Source organism: Hemicordylus capensis, chromosome 11, assembly GCF_027244095.1.
Source record: "Hemicordylus capensis ecotype Gifberg chromosome 11, rHemCap1.1.pri, whole genome shotgun sequence".
Lineage (NCBI taxonomy): Eukaryota > Metazoa > Chordata > Lepidosauria > Squamata > Cordylidae > Hemicordylus > Hemicordylus capensis.
This window is the reverse complement of record NC_069667.1, coordinates 14,088,265-14,103,663: the sequence shown is the minus strand read 5'-3', so window position 1 is coordinate 14,103,663 and position 15,399 is coordinate 14,088,265. Positions and strand designations below refer to the sequence as shown.

The following is a 15,399-nucleotide window of genomic DNA, read 5'->3' as shown; positions in this document are numbered from 1 at the left end:
CCATTTTAAGTGCAGAACTCCCCCGTCCACACTTATTTTCCTCTTCCGTACTGTTAAAAGGTTTTCTCTCCCTCAAAGCCATATTTTCAAAGTGAGGAGTTGCTCCTCACACTTCTCCCATCTGGACCACTGTCTGGGAGCAGCTGAAAGGGGTTGCATCAAAATAGGCCCCTGGCAGATCTCCCCACTCCTCAGAGGTCTTCTGTACCACAGACGCTTCTCATCTCTACCTCATTCTCCCAAGCTGAGCTTATTCCTAGGGCCATCTTCCTTAAGGCTGTCATGGTCTCGGGTTAACCTCCAGGCTGGCAACAGCTATGGGTCTGGGTGCCAGTTGGAGTGGTGGGGGTGGTTTGCAGCCATGCTGCATTATGGAGCTATCTGACAGTGCCAATTCCACAACATGGTGCTACTTCCTCCCATCACATCACGCTGGTGCCCTAAGAAGGGTCCTTGCCAGTTTGTAAAGCCAATCATCATCATCATCATCATCATCATCATCATCATTAATTCGATTTCTATACCGCCCTTCCAAAAACGGCTCAGGGAGGTTTACACAGAGAATAATAAATAAATAAGATGGCTCCCTGTCCCCAAAGGGCTCACAATCTAAAAAGAAACATAAGACACACACCAGCAACAGTCACTGGAAGTACTGTGCTGGGGGTGGATAGGGCCAGTTACTCTCCCCCTGCTAAATAAAGAGAATCACCATGTTAAAAGGTGCCTCTTTGCCAAGTTAGAAGGGTTAAAATTAGTTTCTCATCGCTCTGCACAGCCCAGCCTGGTTATGGAGGCTCAACGCAGGACTCTGAGTCTGCCCTAAGCCACCCTCATCCAGCTTCAGAACAAGGAGGCAATATCAAAGGGGGAAAAACTTGCCCACACTACTGTGCCATACTGGGAAGAAATGTGTCCTAAGCCAGAGGTCATCAGCAGCACTCCTTCAGAGACTGATGGGGAAACCATGAAAATCTGGTAGAAGGCCTGCCAGATGTATACCTCACCCACCATTGCATGCATCAGTCCCGCCCCCCAGTCTCCCAGATGTCGCTTATAACTGGCACAGGTACCACAAGGACAAAGATAGACTTTTTAAAAAGTGATGCTGTTTTCTTTTTTCCACTTAGCAGCTCTGCTTGCCCCCCCCCTTTTTTTTAACACCTGCTTTTCTCACTGTCAATGTCTTGAAGGCACATGTTAGCAAGTGCATCTATAAGAAGGGAATTTATACAATTTCACTGTGTCTCAAAACCTCACCTTAAAGTAACTGAACAAAAGGCAGGGTTGTGCTTAGAACTGGGGGGCCAGGAGCACATTGTGGGGGGCGGCATCAATAACAGAGTGAAAGGACCCACGGTGAGGCTCCCCTTGTCTATCAGAAGGCTAGCTTAGGGCATAGGCTTTGAAGCTCATGCATTTCCAAAGTATGCCAGGCAGGGCATGGTGGGGTGTTTGAGGAAGGCAATTTTGGAAATGTTGCCTTGCAGTGCTGCAGCTTCATCACCAGCCTGTCACACAGGGACATTCTCCACAAACCATGCCATGAGGAATGGGGACCTCAGCCTGCCATTCAAGATCAGCACACATTATGCCTGCTCCTGAGAATCACAGCTCTTGTTGTTTAAAATGAGAGCTTGCAGAACCAACACTGAAGGCTCATGCGCTAACTGCTGAGGAAGCAGAAAACACACCTGGGTGAGTCATCTTTGAGATCCTGATGCCCAAAACCTGCCCTCTGTTTCCCTCCCTCCTGTTTATGATGTGATCTTCCTGATTCTTGCCCTTTTCTTGACTAAAAAAAACCACATGCTTTGGGCAGCCAAATCCAGAGCTGGAAGAAGAGATGGAACAGAATTTCAAAGGGAATCGAATTCCCAAGGCCCACATTTCATACCGTTGGGCTTGACCCTAGTACAGATAGGACCCTTAGTGGGAAAGTTGCATCACTCTTCCCCTTTCTCTCAATGCCTCTGGAGGGAAATGAAAAGCTGAAAGCTGTTTACCCGAAATGCCTAGCCATGAGTTTCTCAACGCCCACCTGCTCATGGGAGTCAGTGTCATAACTGGCCACCAGTTTGAGGCCACCAGCTTGCACCTTGCATGAGCCACCCTTAGAGATGCAATTGTGGCCATGAGGAGTTTTATTCTGACTTCTCATGCTGTTTGTAAAAGAGTCAAGTTCTCCCGTGCATCAGAGAGGCACCTTGTCACCCTGCTTCACCTCAGTTTGGCACCTTGAATGACCATTTTGGGCTCAATCTGGTACAGAAGAGAGATCTTCTATCCTCCTTGATCTCAGATATTCCACTTGGTTTTAGCCACAGACAATACAGAACCAGTGAGTGAGAGACACTGCAGAGGCCAGAAAGAGTACCACTGTCTATGCCCACTTCAAAGCCTGGGCACTTGCCCACAGACTCCCTGTGTGGGCAGTGACTAAGCAGTCCATGCCTGCCTTCCCTTCATGCCACACAACCCAAGAGCTCTTCCCTGCATGTAAGAATTCAAGAGTGCCCAGCAATCAGTGATCTATGTCTGGCCTACATCTGACTTAGTCACCCATGAAGAGAAACGGAAAGTGATCAGAATCTCATGTGGCTTCCTTTCGCATCCATCCAGCTCAAAGAGTTGCTCTCAAAAGACAGCAGTGGCAGCCGTGCTGAGGCACCTTGAGACCTGGAACCCAGCAACTGGAACTCTGATCACACCATCCAAAGATGTGATAAGAACTTAGACCCCCCCCCACCCCACTCCAAAAGCAGCCTAGGTTTGTGGCACCAAGCAGAGAAAGGCTGCCTTCCAGAGAGACACGAGGAGACCCCTCCGACCCTGAGCCATTGCTCTGGTGACACATGGCAGCACCTGAAGAGGCTCTTTGGCCAGCCAGAGCCTGAGTGTCTGCTGCTTCTGCCCAGGCAGGGCGCCCTTTCCCCTTCCCAGACAGGACACTGGCTCTTCCTTGGCCAGAGCAGTGGCATCACCAGTAGCTGGACCCACCAACCCAACAGCGCAGAAAGAGGCTGGAAGGCAGAGCAGCGCAAGGGGCCCTTGCAAAGCAAACAAACGGCTCCCTGTCAGTCCTGCCACAGACTGACTCACACACACCCCCCACACACACACCCCGAGGCAAAAAGCTCTGACTCACAACCCCCCACAGCCCAGTCCTGCAGACACAACAGTCACCGCCAAGAAGTCGGAGAGGGAGACAAGCGTGGATGGGCCTGAGCTGCCTGCCACCCCCTGCCCCCGGCTGCCCTCCCTCCCTGTCTCCAGTTCTGACCCTTTTGCCCCTCCCAGGGAAGAGTGAGGGAAAGATCAAGGCTTGGCCCTGTCTGCAAGGGGTCCCCCTCCCCAACCGCCTGCTGCCCAGCAAACAGATAAGCAGGTCTCAGTGCTGCTGCAAGCCACAGGGATCAGGTGGGGGGCCCTTTCTCCAGTCCAAGGCCAAGCCGAGGCCTCTGCTCGCTCGACCAGGGCCCCAAGCGGAGGCCCGCCCTAGGCCAGGTGGCCGCTCATCCCTGCTTGCCTTAACAGGAGGGCAGCATCTGCCCCCCCCACTACCCCCAAGCCCTCAGCAGCAGCCTCTTCCTTCGAAAGGCAACACCGTCGGCAGCCTCCTCCTCTGCCGAAAGGCTCGGCCAAGAGAGGAGGGTGGTGGAGTGCAGCTGGCAAAGCGGGCCTCGTCCTCGGCAGCTGCTTTATTTACTACCCTGTCTCCGTGTGTGTGTGTATAATCCAGGCTGTGCATCGAGCTACTTGTTGTCAGTGTTCTGGCAGGAAAACATCCACAGACTGAGCGGGATGGTGAGTTTCCTTTCTGGGAGACACTGAGGGGGAGGAGAGGCGGAGAGAGCTGTCGCGGGCGGGCAGGGCTGCAGTCAGGATGCGGGGGGCTGCGTGGCTGCACTGAGGCGGAGGGTGGCACGGGGGCTGCTGGAAGAAAGGGGGCGCGAGAGCGACAGCGAATAAAGCAGACACTACGGAGGGCAGCCAGCCAGCGGGAAGGAAGCGCTTCAGTCAGCAGAGGACGAGCAGCCAGAAGAGCGCCAGGACCCCCAGCAGCGAGGATGTGGAGGCGGCAGTGGCGGCACCCAGGACCGCCGGGTGGGCGGACTGCATGGGCAGGCCACCAGCCCAGGGCCCCTCCGCACCTGCTCTGTGGTGCAAGGAACCATGCTGGCCTGGCTTCTGTCTCCGGCCTTGAGGGCAGTAGGAGAATGGAGGCCGCCACGCCTCTGTGGCTGGAGAGCCAGGTGCTCCAGATGGGGAGAGGAGCCACTGCTAGGCCTTGCCCAAGGGCAGAGGCATCTCTGACTCTGAGAGAGCCAGCCTGGTGTAGTGGTTAGAGTGCCGGACTAGGAGCGGGGAGACCCGAGTTCAAATCCCCATTCAGCCATGAGACTAGCTGGGTGACTCTGGGCCAGTCCCTTCTCTCTCAGCCTAACCTACTTCACAGGGTTGTTGAGAGAGAAACCCAAGTAATACTCTGGGCTTCTTGGAGGAAGAGTGGGATATACAATGTAAAAATAAATAAATTAATTTCTCCCTGCTGCTGCTGCATGCCTCCTAAGTCCGACTTTTGTCCCTCCTTCCTTCCGGTGAAGGGCAAGCAGGCAGCCACCACCCACTGCAGCTCGACAGGCCACGCCAGGCTTGGCTTGCAGTCCTGCTGCTGCCACCGCCGCCGCCCGTGGCAAAGGCTAACCCTAGGAGCAGCAGGCTGGGGAGACACCGCCACTGCTAAGCCTCCGGAGGGAGGGAGTCCTCTTCGCTCGGCACCTGCGCCCCCTCCCGGCCCGCTGAGCGCCCGGCCCCAAGCCCTCCTCCTCCTCCTGGCCCATCCGTGCGAGGCCGGCGGCAGACAGCCTTGGCGAGGTCTGCCGCCACGCCAGACCAGGTACGAGGTACTCAGGAGGCTACCTGAGAAGCCCCACCACGGCCCAGGTCTGGCTCAAGCCCCTGCCCGCTCCTTTCTATTTCAGGCCTCCCCCCCCCCCCGCCCGCCGCGGCTCCTTTGGCACCGACCCGCCCGCCTCCCCACCCTAGCGAGCTGCAGATCTCTTGCAGCTCCAGAGTCTCTCCATCCAGCGGGCAGGCACCCGCTCTGCCTGCAGGCAGCACTTGTGGGGCGCAGGGTGAGAAGCCTGCTGAACCCAAGGGTGGGCAAGGGAGAGTTGCAGCGCGCCGCTCACGCCCGTCTACCAGCCCCACGCCCACCCCCTCCCCGATCCTGGCGTGCCCCCTCCACCTACGGTGCCCTTCTCAGCCGGGTGGCGCTTCCCCTTGGTTCCTCAGGTGGAGTGAGCTGGGTGACGCCACGGCCTGCGGTGGGCTCAGTCAGTGACGTCATCCAGACCCCGTCTTTCCCCCTCCTCGTCGTCTCCCAGCAAGACGTTTCATTGCTCCGGACGGCGCAGCGTCTTGCCAGCGGCCAGGCGGCTCAGCCGGCGCTGAGAACCGCTAGCCTCGACCGTCCTCCCCCGCAGCTGCCCTCTTTTGCAGCAGCAGCAGCCCATTAATCAGAGGGGCCCGGAGGGGAGAAGCATCCAGGCAGCCCCCTTCGGGCCAAAGCACAACCGAGCCTTTCCCGGGAGGATCCGCGCCGGCGGCACGCAGAGGCAGCGCCCAAACGATGCTCGGGCACCATTACCTGGAGGGGACCGTTCCCTCAGCCTGCCGCCGACAAGCAGGCTCTGCCCCGCTTCTGCTACAGACCCAGGAGCTTGTGCGTCCCTCGGAAGCCTGGCATTCCGAATCCAGCAAGGAAGAAAAGGGGCGGGGTGCTGCCAATACAAGAGCCGCTGCAAGGATTCTTCGTCCTAAGGCGGTGGCGGCGGCAGCACACACCGCTGGCCGCCGCCGCGTGTTGTAAAAGCTGCCCCGCGGCCACGCAAGCGCTCTCCCGGGCAGCCCGCGCTTGGTAGCGGGGCTGCCTCCGTCTCTCCTCTGCACATTAACCACCAGCACCCCGCCCAATTTCCAGATGGTTCTCACTGGCAACTCCGCGCTGCGTTTGCTGCTGCTTGCGCTGCGCAGCTCGGGGCCAGGAGTTGCGCGCTGCTTGGGCTTCAGGATCCTGCCAGGGAAGCGGCAGCCTTTGGCCAGCCCAGGGCCTCCTCGAAGGGGCCCCGCCCTGCCTGCCTGCCAGCCAGCCAGCCAGCCAGCCGGCGAGCTGCAGCTTTGCCAACAACCTGCCGCGCTCGCCTCCCCGAGACCCGCCCCACCCCGGGAAAGAAGGGGGCTCCCAAGCAGCAGCCTCCGCTGCCCGCTTACCTCCTGCTCAGCTGGTGCCGGGCCCCCGAGTCAGACTGGGCGGCGCCGAAGGGCCGGCTCGGTGGGGGCTGCTCTCCCGCGGTCGGGTCTGTGCGCCCCGAAGCTGCGTCTGGCGCTGCCGCCGCCAGCGATGGTCCGTCCGGGACTTGAGGAAGGCTGCGGCTGCTGGTCCTGGGTGGCCGACGCCGCGGGGGCGCTGACCGCATTTATGCCTCGGGGCGGGGGTGTCTGGGCTGAGGCGGGAGGCTGGCGCGCTCTCCGCCTGCAAGAGGGTCGCGGGCGCAGCTCGCCGCCGTTGTCTTCCTTGCGCTGCTCCGGCGAGACTGGCAAGCCAAGGCGAGGCGGAGCAGCCGCCTCCTCCCCTCCCTGCTCTCTGGAGGAGGGTTTAGCGACCTTGCCCGCGCGTCTCTCGTGTGCTACGAAGCAGCAACCAAGAGAAAAGGCGCATCAATGGCGCACCCACGGGGGGGGGGGGCAACAGGGGGGCGTTCTCTGCTCTCTTTCCTCCCCATCACCAGCAGAGGCGAGCAGCACCCGGCAGGATGGGACCAGCCCCAAGCAGCTAGCGACGAAGGGACCTGCTGGAAGGGGGGGAGGGAGGCTGGCTGGCTGGGACAGGGGGCGTGTGTGGGGGCTTCCTGCGCTCTGCCCAAACATCCACCTGTTGACTCTCGAGTGCCGGCCACCTGCCAGACCCCGCGCAGGCGATGATGCTTAGCAAGGCGGGGGATCATGGCCGCGTGCTTGGCCTCGCCACAGGGCAGGAAGGTGCGTGCCAGTTTTGCCGTCAAGCTAGAAAGAACGCCCGTCCGCCTTTGTTCCAAGCAGGAGCTGAAGGGGAAAGGCGTGGGGTGGGGTGGGGGGCAAGGGATGCATAGGGCAGGCGCCGCTCTCCGCAGGAACGGACGGCTCCTCTGAGAGTGAGATCCAAGCAGAGGCGCCCCTTGGAAGGGCCGGTCGCCGGGCCCAGGGCAGCTGAGGCGAGGCCGAGGCACCACCATGAGGAGGGGGGAGCAGCTCAGAGCCCCGGACGTGGCAGGAAGGGAAGCAGGTGATGGCCCTGAGCTTGGCCAGAGGAGTGGCCACCCTTCTGGGACAAGTGGCAGGCAGGCAGGCAAGCAGCAGCCCTTGGCAATGCTGCGGTCAGGGGCCAACACCTGTTTCTTTCTGTGAGCAGCAGTCGCTGCGTCATGGAGCTCAGAGGCTGCTGGGGAGGAACAGCAGAGCCCGGGATGGAGGAGAAGATGCGCTGCTAGCTACTTAACAAATCATCTGAGGCCTGGGCCCGCTGGGCTTGGCCTCCCCTCTTTTGATCAGGCGAACCAGCATTCTCTTCCATGTTTTGAAGCCATTAACCACCAGGACATCCTTGTTATAGGCTCACAGTTCTTGCTTTCCAAGCGCTTCTTACAGCTCATTTGGGAGGTGGGGGCCTACTGGGCGTTAGTGTCTCACCCCTCAACCTTTATGCTTGGTTTCTTTGCTGCAGCAGCTCTGCTGCCTCACAGGTTTCTTAAATCAGAATTGGGGGGGACACTTGGGGGGGAGGCTACCCACCTGGGCTGCTGCCATCACCTCTTCCACTGAGCCCAGCACCTAGGTTGCTGCTGGGTGCAATGGCTGCCCACCCCCATGCCCACCATGCTCAAAATGAGGCATGAGGGCCAGCCGCCACCCACTCCACTCTCCTCCACACAGCAGTTGGGTTGGGGCGGTCTGCCACCCCTCCACTGTCCCCTGCTACTGGGTTGGCATGAAGGCAACCCCACTCCCCTCCCACTGAGCCTAGCAGTTGGGTTGCAGTAGAAAGGGAGGGACATAGGGGAAATGGGACGACCATCCATCCTTTCCATCAACATTGCACAGAGGAGGGAAGATGGAGGCTCAGTGGCAGAGGAGGCAGCAATGGGGAGCACCTGGCAAGCTCTGGTTCGGAGCATGCCCCATCTCTGTTGTCTCCTGCTTCTTCCAAATAAGGCCAGGGTGCAGGCATGGGGCAGAGGGCCAATAGATCCAGGGCTCCAAGCCAGACAATGGGGCCCCTTGAGCCCCGTTGCTCTAGAAGGAAATGGCTTTCCAAGTGTCAGTGGAATCTGACATCAGGTGGGCTAAGAAGCTGGCGAAGTCATTCATGGGAAGGATGATGAAGAAGTGTCTCTTTTGAGCAATGTCAGATGCAGGAGGCTAGACAAGATAGGCTTAGTGGACAGAGGACGGTGCAGGGAGGGAGGCTGCAGGAGAACAAAAGGCCCACCGTCCTCTCATCTGCATTCGCCATCCAGAGAGAGAGAGAGAGAGAGAGAGAGAGAGAGAGAGAGTCACACCTGAACTGTTTTCCCCCAGGCCCTGCATCAGAAGAACAATGTCAGATAGAGGAAGGAAGAAATGTCTACACAAAGGCAGCAGCAGTAGCAAGCCAAGCCAAGCCACTCACCTGGATCAGGCCAAGGACTGAGCCCTGAAGGAACTCAAATGTGGTGGGATCATCACACAATCATGAGCATATCTGAAGCAACCTGAGAGTTGGCCTAATGCTGGCCTGCCCACTGGGAAAGTGGCCAGAAGAGCCCCATGTCTCCCCACCTCCCTAGGGTCCACTGTGTAAGACCTGGCCAGGAAAGCTGTGAGTGAGCACATGGGCAGGGCAGCGGGGTGGAGCTCAGGAGGCAGAGGGGGCTGAGGAGGAGAGCCATGGGTGAAGCATATCCACAGTCATGCTGAAACTCAGCTGGGAAAGGGAAAGGGGTCCTAGAACAAAAACAGGCCCCTCTCACCAGCTCCAGACCGCAGAGCCTACCTGTCTGTTGCCTGCCAGATTAGCTGGCCCGTTTTGTTACCATATCAGTTCCTCTTGTGAGTGAAATGCCATTTCCCCTCGCTCAACCCTCACACTGGTAATAGCGAGCCTCCGGATGAGGAGAACATCCTGTCTCAGCCTCTGGGGGAGGTGGCTATCCCTCGAGGTGGATGGAAAGTTCTCCCTGCCGGGCGTAAGCAAGCCTACCTCCTGTCCAGCTCTGTGAGAGCCCAACTGTGTCCATCTCCACATCTTTCCATTTGCTGAAGGGACCCTTTGCCACAGAGGTTCCCAGAGTGACTACTCTGAAGGCTCTCCAATCAACTGCAAGGTCGTTGCTTCTTCCTGCCAGATGGGAGGCCCAGGAGGGGCTGGCTGACATCTGTGCCGGTCCCAAAGGCCCAATACTGAAGATGTGGGGCTCCAGCTTTCCCTCTGACCTGAAGGAAGATGTGACGGCAGTGGAGCTCTGAGCTGGCAGCTCCTTGGAGGCAGAAGAGCCACTGATGCCAGCTGTCTCCATCCAGCTTTCCTCCGGAGGGTCTTCTGGGGCAATTGCAGGCCATGAGGAGCCAAGCTGCGCTTCCTTGCTCACACACAAGCCCTCCATTGTGCTTTGCCAGAGAGGAAGAAGAGCCTCCTTGGCCTGCTGAAAGGCCTCTCTTTGGAGGGAGAAGCTATTACCAGTGTGAGGGCTGCCACATCTCCCTCCATCTGCCCTCCTGGATCATCCAGGGAGAAGAGAAGCAAGAGGCAAGCAGCACAGAGCAACAGCAGGGCTGGGCGGATCTTCCTGGAGACAGAAAGAGGGGATTCCACACACACAAGCCCACAGAGCTTGGCTTTCGTTCACTCTCTTCCTTGTGGAAAGACAACATACCTGCAGGGGGTTTTTGCCACAGCTTTCTTGGAAGGAAAACCACAGCACTCACCAGACTGGGCAGCAACACACAGCAACTTCACCTGCATCTCCCTGCAACTTCACCTGCCATGCAGCCAAAGAAGGAAGGTGGGCGGGACTCAGTGCCACAGCTGGGGCTGGCTGGGCACTGAAATAAGATTTCTCAGTGAGAGAGGGAGGGACATCTCCAGGAAATCCTCCTCATCTGAATGGTCTTGTAACCATTCTCTAACCTTCTAGTCTATAGTATCTGAACTGGATAATGGTAATGGTCTGGTCAGAGAAAACACCCCAGGCATTCATTTAGGAAGATCCTAGGGGTATGCCAAGTCAGTTCTCTGTCCAGGAGCTAGGCAAGCCCTTTGTTTCCAGGGGTCTGTGTGGAGTGGCGAGGGGTGCAACAGGTTCATGCTCCCATGCAGGGAGCAGGTCAAGAGCAGCTGCTCGCAAACCTGGCCATATTTTCTGAAGTTCCCATAATGCTCAACTGGAAAACACGAAATCTCTCCGGCAGGTTTTTAAACGGAAGGCGATCATCATAATTATTTATGTTTTTACAGGACTTCTCATTTAAAAGCAATTACGTTGCCTATCAGCTTTTCAAGTTCACTTCTATTATGACTCCACCCAGCAAGACCCACAAGGCAGGCCCTGCTCAAGTGGGGTCCTTCTCCACAGCAGCTCTGCAGTTATGGAAGAAGGTCTTTCAGAGGGCGGCACCCACTGCGTCCCCCCAGGAGCTCAGCAGAGAGGAGCAAAATCACACTCAGCACAGCAGGTGTCTTTTATCGTTCTTTCATTGGCACCTGTTTAGACAAACAGGCCCCCAATGTGACACTCAATGTGGACTTATTTTCACTCATTTTTCTTAATTAAGCAGCAGTCAGAAACGAATTAACAGATTGTTTTAAAAATAACTTCTCAGAACATTCACACCTAAGCACTGGAAATTTGGGTCAGAGGTCTGTGCGTTGGTAGCTCATAGGATGCTTCTTCTTCCACTTCTGGCCTTCCTGGGGTGCTGCTGAAAGGCAAATGCCTGAGTCGGGGCATTGCTGCTGTACAGCTCACCACCTTTCTCTGGCACCCCCTTCTTTGCTTGGGGCACTCTGTGATCTGGCGAGATGGACTTGTGTGTCCTTCCAGTTCTGATCTAATCGTTCATTTAAGTTCAATAAATGCATTCGGAGTTTTCCCAGCAGATTCTGCTTCCAGAGGTCCTTACCTTGCCCCTTTGCCCACCTGCTTTCCCCAGTCCCTCTAATTTGCATCAGGAGGCCTCTGGTCAGGGCTGTGCCACTTGTGTCTTCCGAGGGTGTTGCCTGATACCCAGTTCATTAGGAGCAGAGGGGCCTTCTGGATGATGATCAGTTCTCAGTCTAGCCCAGCCATGCTCTAGTTCCTGGGCGTATCTCAACATTTTTCTTTCAGTCCCTTGCAGAGTGTTTGATCCAGGATCTTTCTCAGGATTGTCCCATCCTGCTGCATTCCTGCACACTTCTGTGTGCAGGCACATGGCTGTGCAGAGAAAGGCTAGTGAGAACTGACCCAAGCTAGCCAGAAGCCATTTTCGTGATTGTGGCTGCAGTTTTTCCAGCAATCGCAGGCGGCAGACAGCTGGTGGTTCCTTGCGCCAACAGCTCAACGTAGCCTTTCTCCCTGTGTGGTTGTTTGCCAGCAAGCATGATTCGGAGAGGGGTGGGGTTGGCGATGTCTGTCTGAGTCGGTTTTCTTTTTAATTTTGCAGTGGAGCCCCCACTTTTGCTTATTTTGCTCTTTGTGCTGTATGGAGAGAATGAAACTGCTTCAGGAGAAGAGCCTTGTTTGTTGGTGAAGCTGGCAGCAGCCAGAGTTTTGGATCCAGCCAGGGAATGGTCCTGTCCCCTCTGGCAAAAGCCTCTGACTGGTCTTTGATCTTACCACTGCCCACTGAAGCTGCAAGATGTCTTGTTATGATGAGGCACAGAAGACAAAAAGGCCACCAGCCCAGAGAGGTCATTTTTCATCCCAACCAGTAGAGAGAACCATCCAACCGACAAAGGAACCAATGACTTCTGGCATCTGGGTGTTTTATGGTGACATGTTTCATAAAGACACAGTGGCACAGCTTGGCTCTAAAAGAGCTATGAGGAAGAGGCTGTGAGAACAAATGACCACTTTGGAAAGGGACTTTGGCTGGTCAGCTGAGAAGGGTAGCAAAGCCTCGTGTTCCTCAGGCCAGGCCAGAGCCATGGCCAAATGAGCCATGGCCAAATGTGGGAAGAAGCAGGTGGGTGGGTGGGATTCAGGAAGGCTCCTGCTTAGATAACCATTTCCAGCACCATCTCTCCAAGCCTTACCTCACCTCAGCAGAGCCACCCAGGCTCTACTGTTCAACCTGAGAGCCCCCAATAGGCCAAAGACAACCTCTGATAGATTCACTGAGCATTGCCCCCACCACACCACAGCAGGGCTGGTTCAGCTTGGGGCTTGTCCCTCTCCCACCACATACACCCTACACACCCACACACAGAGAGCCATAATTGCTTTTTGCTTCCCTATCAGGGGATGCATTGTCAGAGCCAGCTGCTGCCAAGGGCTTCATTAGCCAGTCTCCATGGCAACACATCTACCGCTTAACTCAGAGAGACCCCCATCCCTGGCTAGAAGTCAGCTTGCCACCTGACTCCTTGTCCCCTGTTCAGGATGTGGGCTATTCCGCATCTCCCAAGGACCAAACTCAGTTAAAGAATGTCACTTTTTAACTCCAGATGAACAAGCCTTCAAGAGCGGACGGACGTAGCAGATCCTGCCTCCATCCTCACCCTCACTAAATAGGATGAGAAACCTCACTTAGCCCATCAGCAAAGAAGACCCTCCCTGGCCTCACACCTCCGCACACAACACCCGAGGGCAAGCTTGACACCGAGCACTTCCAGATGTGCTCCTTGTAGCACCACCCACATGGTTGGAACGGGGCTGGTAACAAAATGTGGAGATGGGCCCATGCCTCACCCCTTCTCCTTCTCCTTCTTCAGAGAGGTGAAAGGGGGATAGCAAAGAGCAAGTGGTCACCTAGCTTACAGAACCCCTCCCTCAGTGGCCCAAGGATGTTTGTGTCCTCTCCCCCAACCCCCCATTTAATTGTTGCTGCACCTCCGGCCACCCAAGTCTTGCACTTTGAGACCTGTAATGATCAAAAGCGGGGTGTGTGGAGGGCGGGGAGATACAGAATCCCTCCTCTAGCTGTGAGGAGTCCCAGGTAGGCTGCAACCATCCACTTTTTAAGAGGAACCAATTCACCCAAGGGAATATTCTGGGAGAGTAAAGTGGAAAACCCCTCCCTGCAAGAAAGGCTTGAGCAGTCTTAGGCCTTCAGGACTGTGTGACTAGGGCAGGACCCAATAAGGAGTGACACTCTTTACCAACAGCAAGGATTTATTAATAAGTGGATGATAAGGAAAACTATAGAGGCATCAAAATCGCTGCTTCCATTCAAGTAAAACCCTTCCTGAGGAACTACAAGAACCACGCAGTCAGATCCAAGCACTTAAGCAAATATACATTCTCTGAAGTGTCTAGCTAAACTGGTCCCTATCCTTCCTACTTACTTCCAGGTAAGGAACTCCCAGTTGATTCCCAGCCCAAGGCTGTTACATCCCCTTTCTCCTACAATAGTTGCTGATCAGACCTCCCTCAGAGGGCTCTCCAGGGAAGAAAACCCTAACACCCCCCTTCCCTACTTCTCTATAGGTTGTTGTCTAGTAAACCCTGCCCCTCACTCTGGACTGGGCCACAGGGATTTGATTCTCTCAGGCTTTCTCCTTCATTTGGAGAGGCCCACCTTCCAAGCAGTTACTCTAATTGAGTCTTTGTCCTCCCTCAAGCCTGACTATCACTACACCCCACTGCTTAAAACAAGACCCAGGAAGTGAGAGGTGTTCACAACTAGGGTTGTGCATTTTGTTTTTTTTCTGTTTTGTTTTTGGCTCGAATCCGAAACAACCCCATTTTGTTCTTTGTTCGAAATCAACCAATCCGAAACACCCCAATTTTGTTCTTTGTTCGAAATTGCAAAATCAGAATCTAAAATGTTTTGGATTTTAAAAAATGGCCCCAGGGAAAAACTAGTGGGTGGTGGTAGTGCCTGATGGGTGGAAACTACCACCCAAGTTTCAGAGGAATTGGGCAAAGGGCTGGTTTTTGGTGAATTTTTGAAGTATAGGATTCTTCCCATAGGGAAGAATGGAGGTTTCAGCAAAAGTATAGCTTCATGTTGGGGGGAAAGATGTGGCCCAGAGCAGAGTAGGGTTGGTGGTAGTGCCCAGTGGTGGCAAGGAAGCTGCCAGAATTATTTCAAAGGAACTGGGCAGAAGGCTGATTTTTAAAGATGTAATGGAGTTTGCGCGTCTGTAAAGTTCTTCCCCATAGAGAATGATGGGCCTCCATAATTCCTGCCCCATAACTGCACTTGGGGGGCACCAGGGTGTCCCAGAGTGAGTGGTGGTGTAGAGCACATAGGGTGCCAGCCCATGGGGTACTGGGTTCTGTTGTTTCTGAGATGTTTTGAGTGTAGATTCAGATTGTCTGGTAGCATATGAGAGTGGATTCATGGTTTGTTGTTGAAAATCTCATAAGCTACCAGAGAATCTACACTCAGAACACCTCAGAAACAACAGAACCCAGCAACCCATGGGGTGGTTGGCACCCTATGTGCACTACACCACCACTCGCTCCCGGTCACCCCAGTGCCCTCCAGGTGGAGTTATGGGTCTGCTGAAACCTCAATTATTCCCGGGGGGGGGGGACTTTAAAGAAGCATACATTTCAACAATTCCTAAGAAATCAGCCCTTTGCCCTATTCCTTTGGAATCTGGGTTGTGGCAGGCACCCCCTGGGGCACTGCCACCCAACTCACTGTTTTGCCCCTCAGGCCCCCTTTCTGCCCCCTTTTCAAAAATTCTTTTAAAATAAGCCCTTTCCCCAATTCGTTTGGAATCTGGGTGGCAGCAGGCACCCATTGGGGCACTACCACCTGAACCACTCTTCTGCCCCCAAAGCCCCCTTTCTGCCCCAAATCCACCCCAAATAACATCAACATCACACATCAACAGCAGCAGAGCTTTGGAAGAAAATCAGGCAGATTTCCAAAGGTCATGCACATCCACATCCCCCCCGCCTGAAATGCAATTGATCTACACACAACAGTGCGAAACAACAACAATGAAATGCACACTGCCCCACTGGGCAATGAGGGTAAAATTTACCCTTAAATTGCTTAAAGGGAATAAGGAGGCAATTGCAAGCAGATCAGCGCATGCTTTTGCTGGCCAATCTGCAGGCTGGAAGGGCCAGAAATTCAAACAGATGTCAAAACTCAAAATTGAGACCGAAGGAGAAAGGCTTTTCAGGATTGCAAAATGTAGTTCCAAAACAGCCGAAACAA

The 15,399-nt window shown here is 55.3% G+C and overlaps 1 protein-coding gene across 6 annotated transcripts in view; it reads right to left on the bottom strand.

Annotated features, from left to right (window-relative positions):
- Positions 1 to 6,590, bottom strand: part of GABRA3 (gamma-aminobutyric acid type A receptor subunit alpha3) — a 70,561-nt gene extending 63,971 nt beyond the window's left edge. For 3 of the 6 annotated variants that reach the window (XM_053273922.1, XM_053273927.1, XM_053273926.1), the window contains exon 1: positions 6,277 to 6,590. The gene's annotated coding sequence lies outside the window, so the exon portion shown is untranslated. Of the gene's footprint in view, positions 1 to 5,255; positions 5,468 to 5,653; positions 5,999 to 6,276 lie in introns of those variants that run through there. The other 3 variants (XM_053273925.1, XM_053273924.1, XM_053273923.1) reach the window with 2 other exon arrangements.
- Positions 6,591 to 15,399: the final 8,809 nt, after the last annotated feature.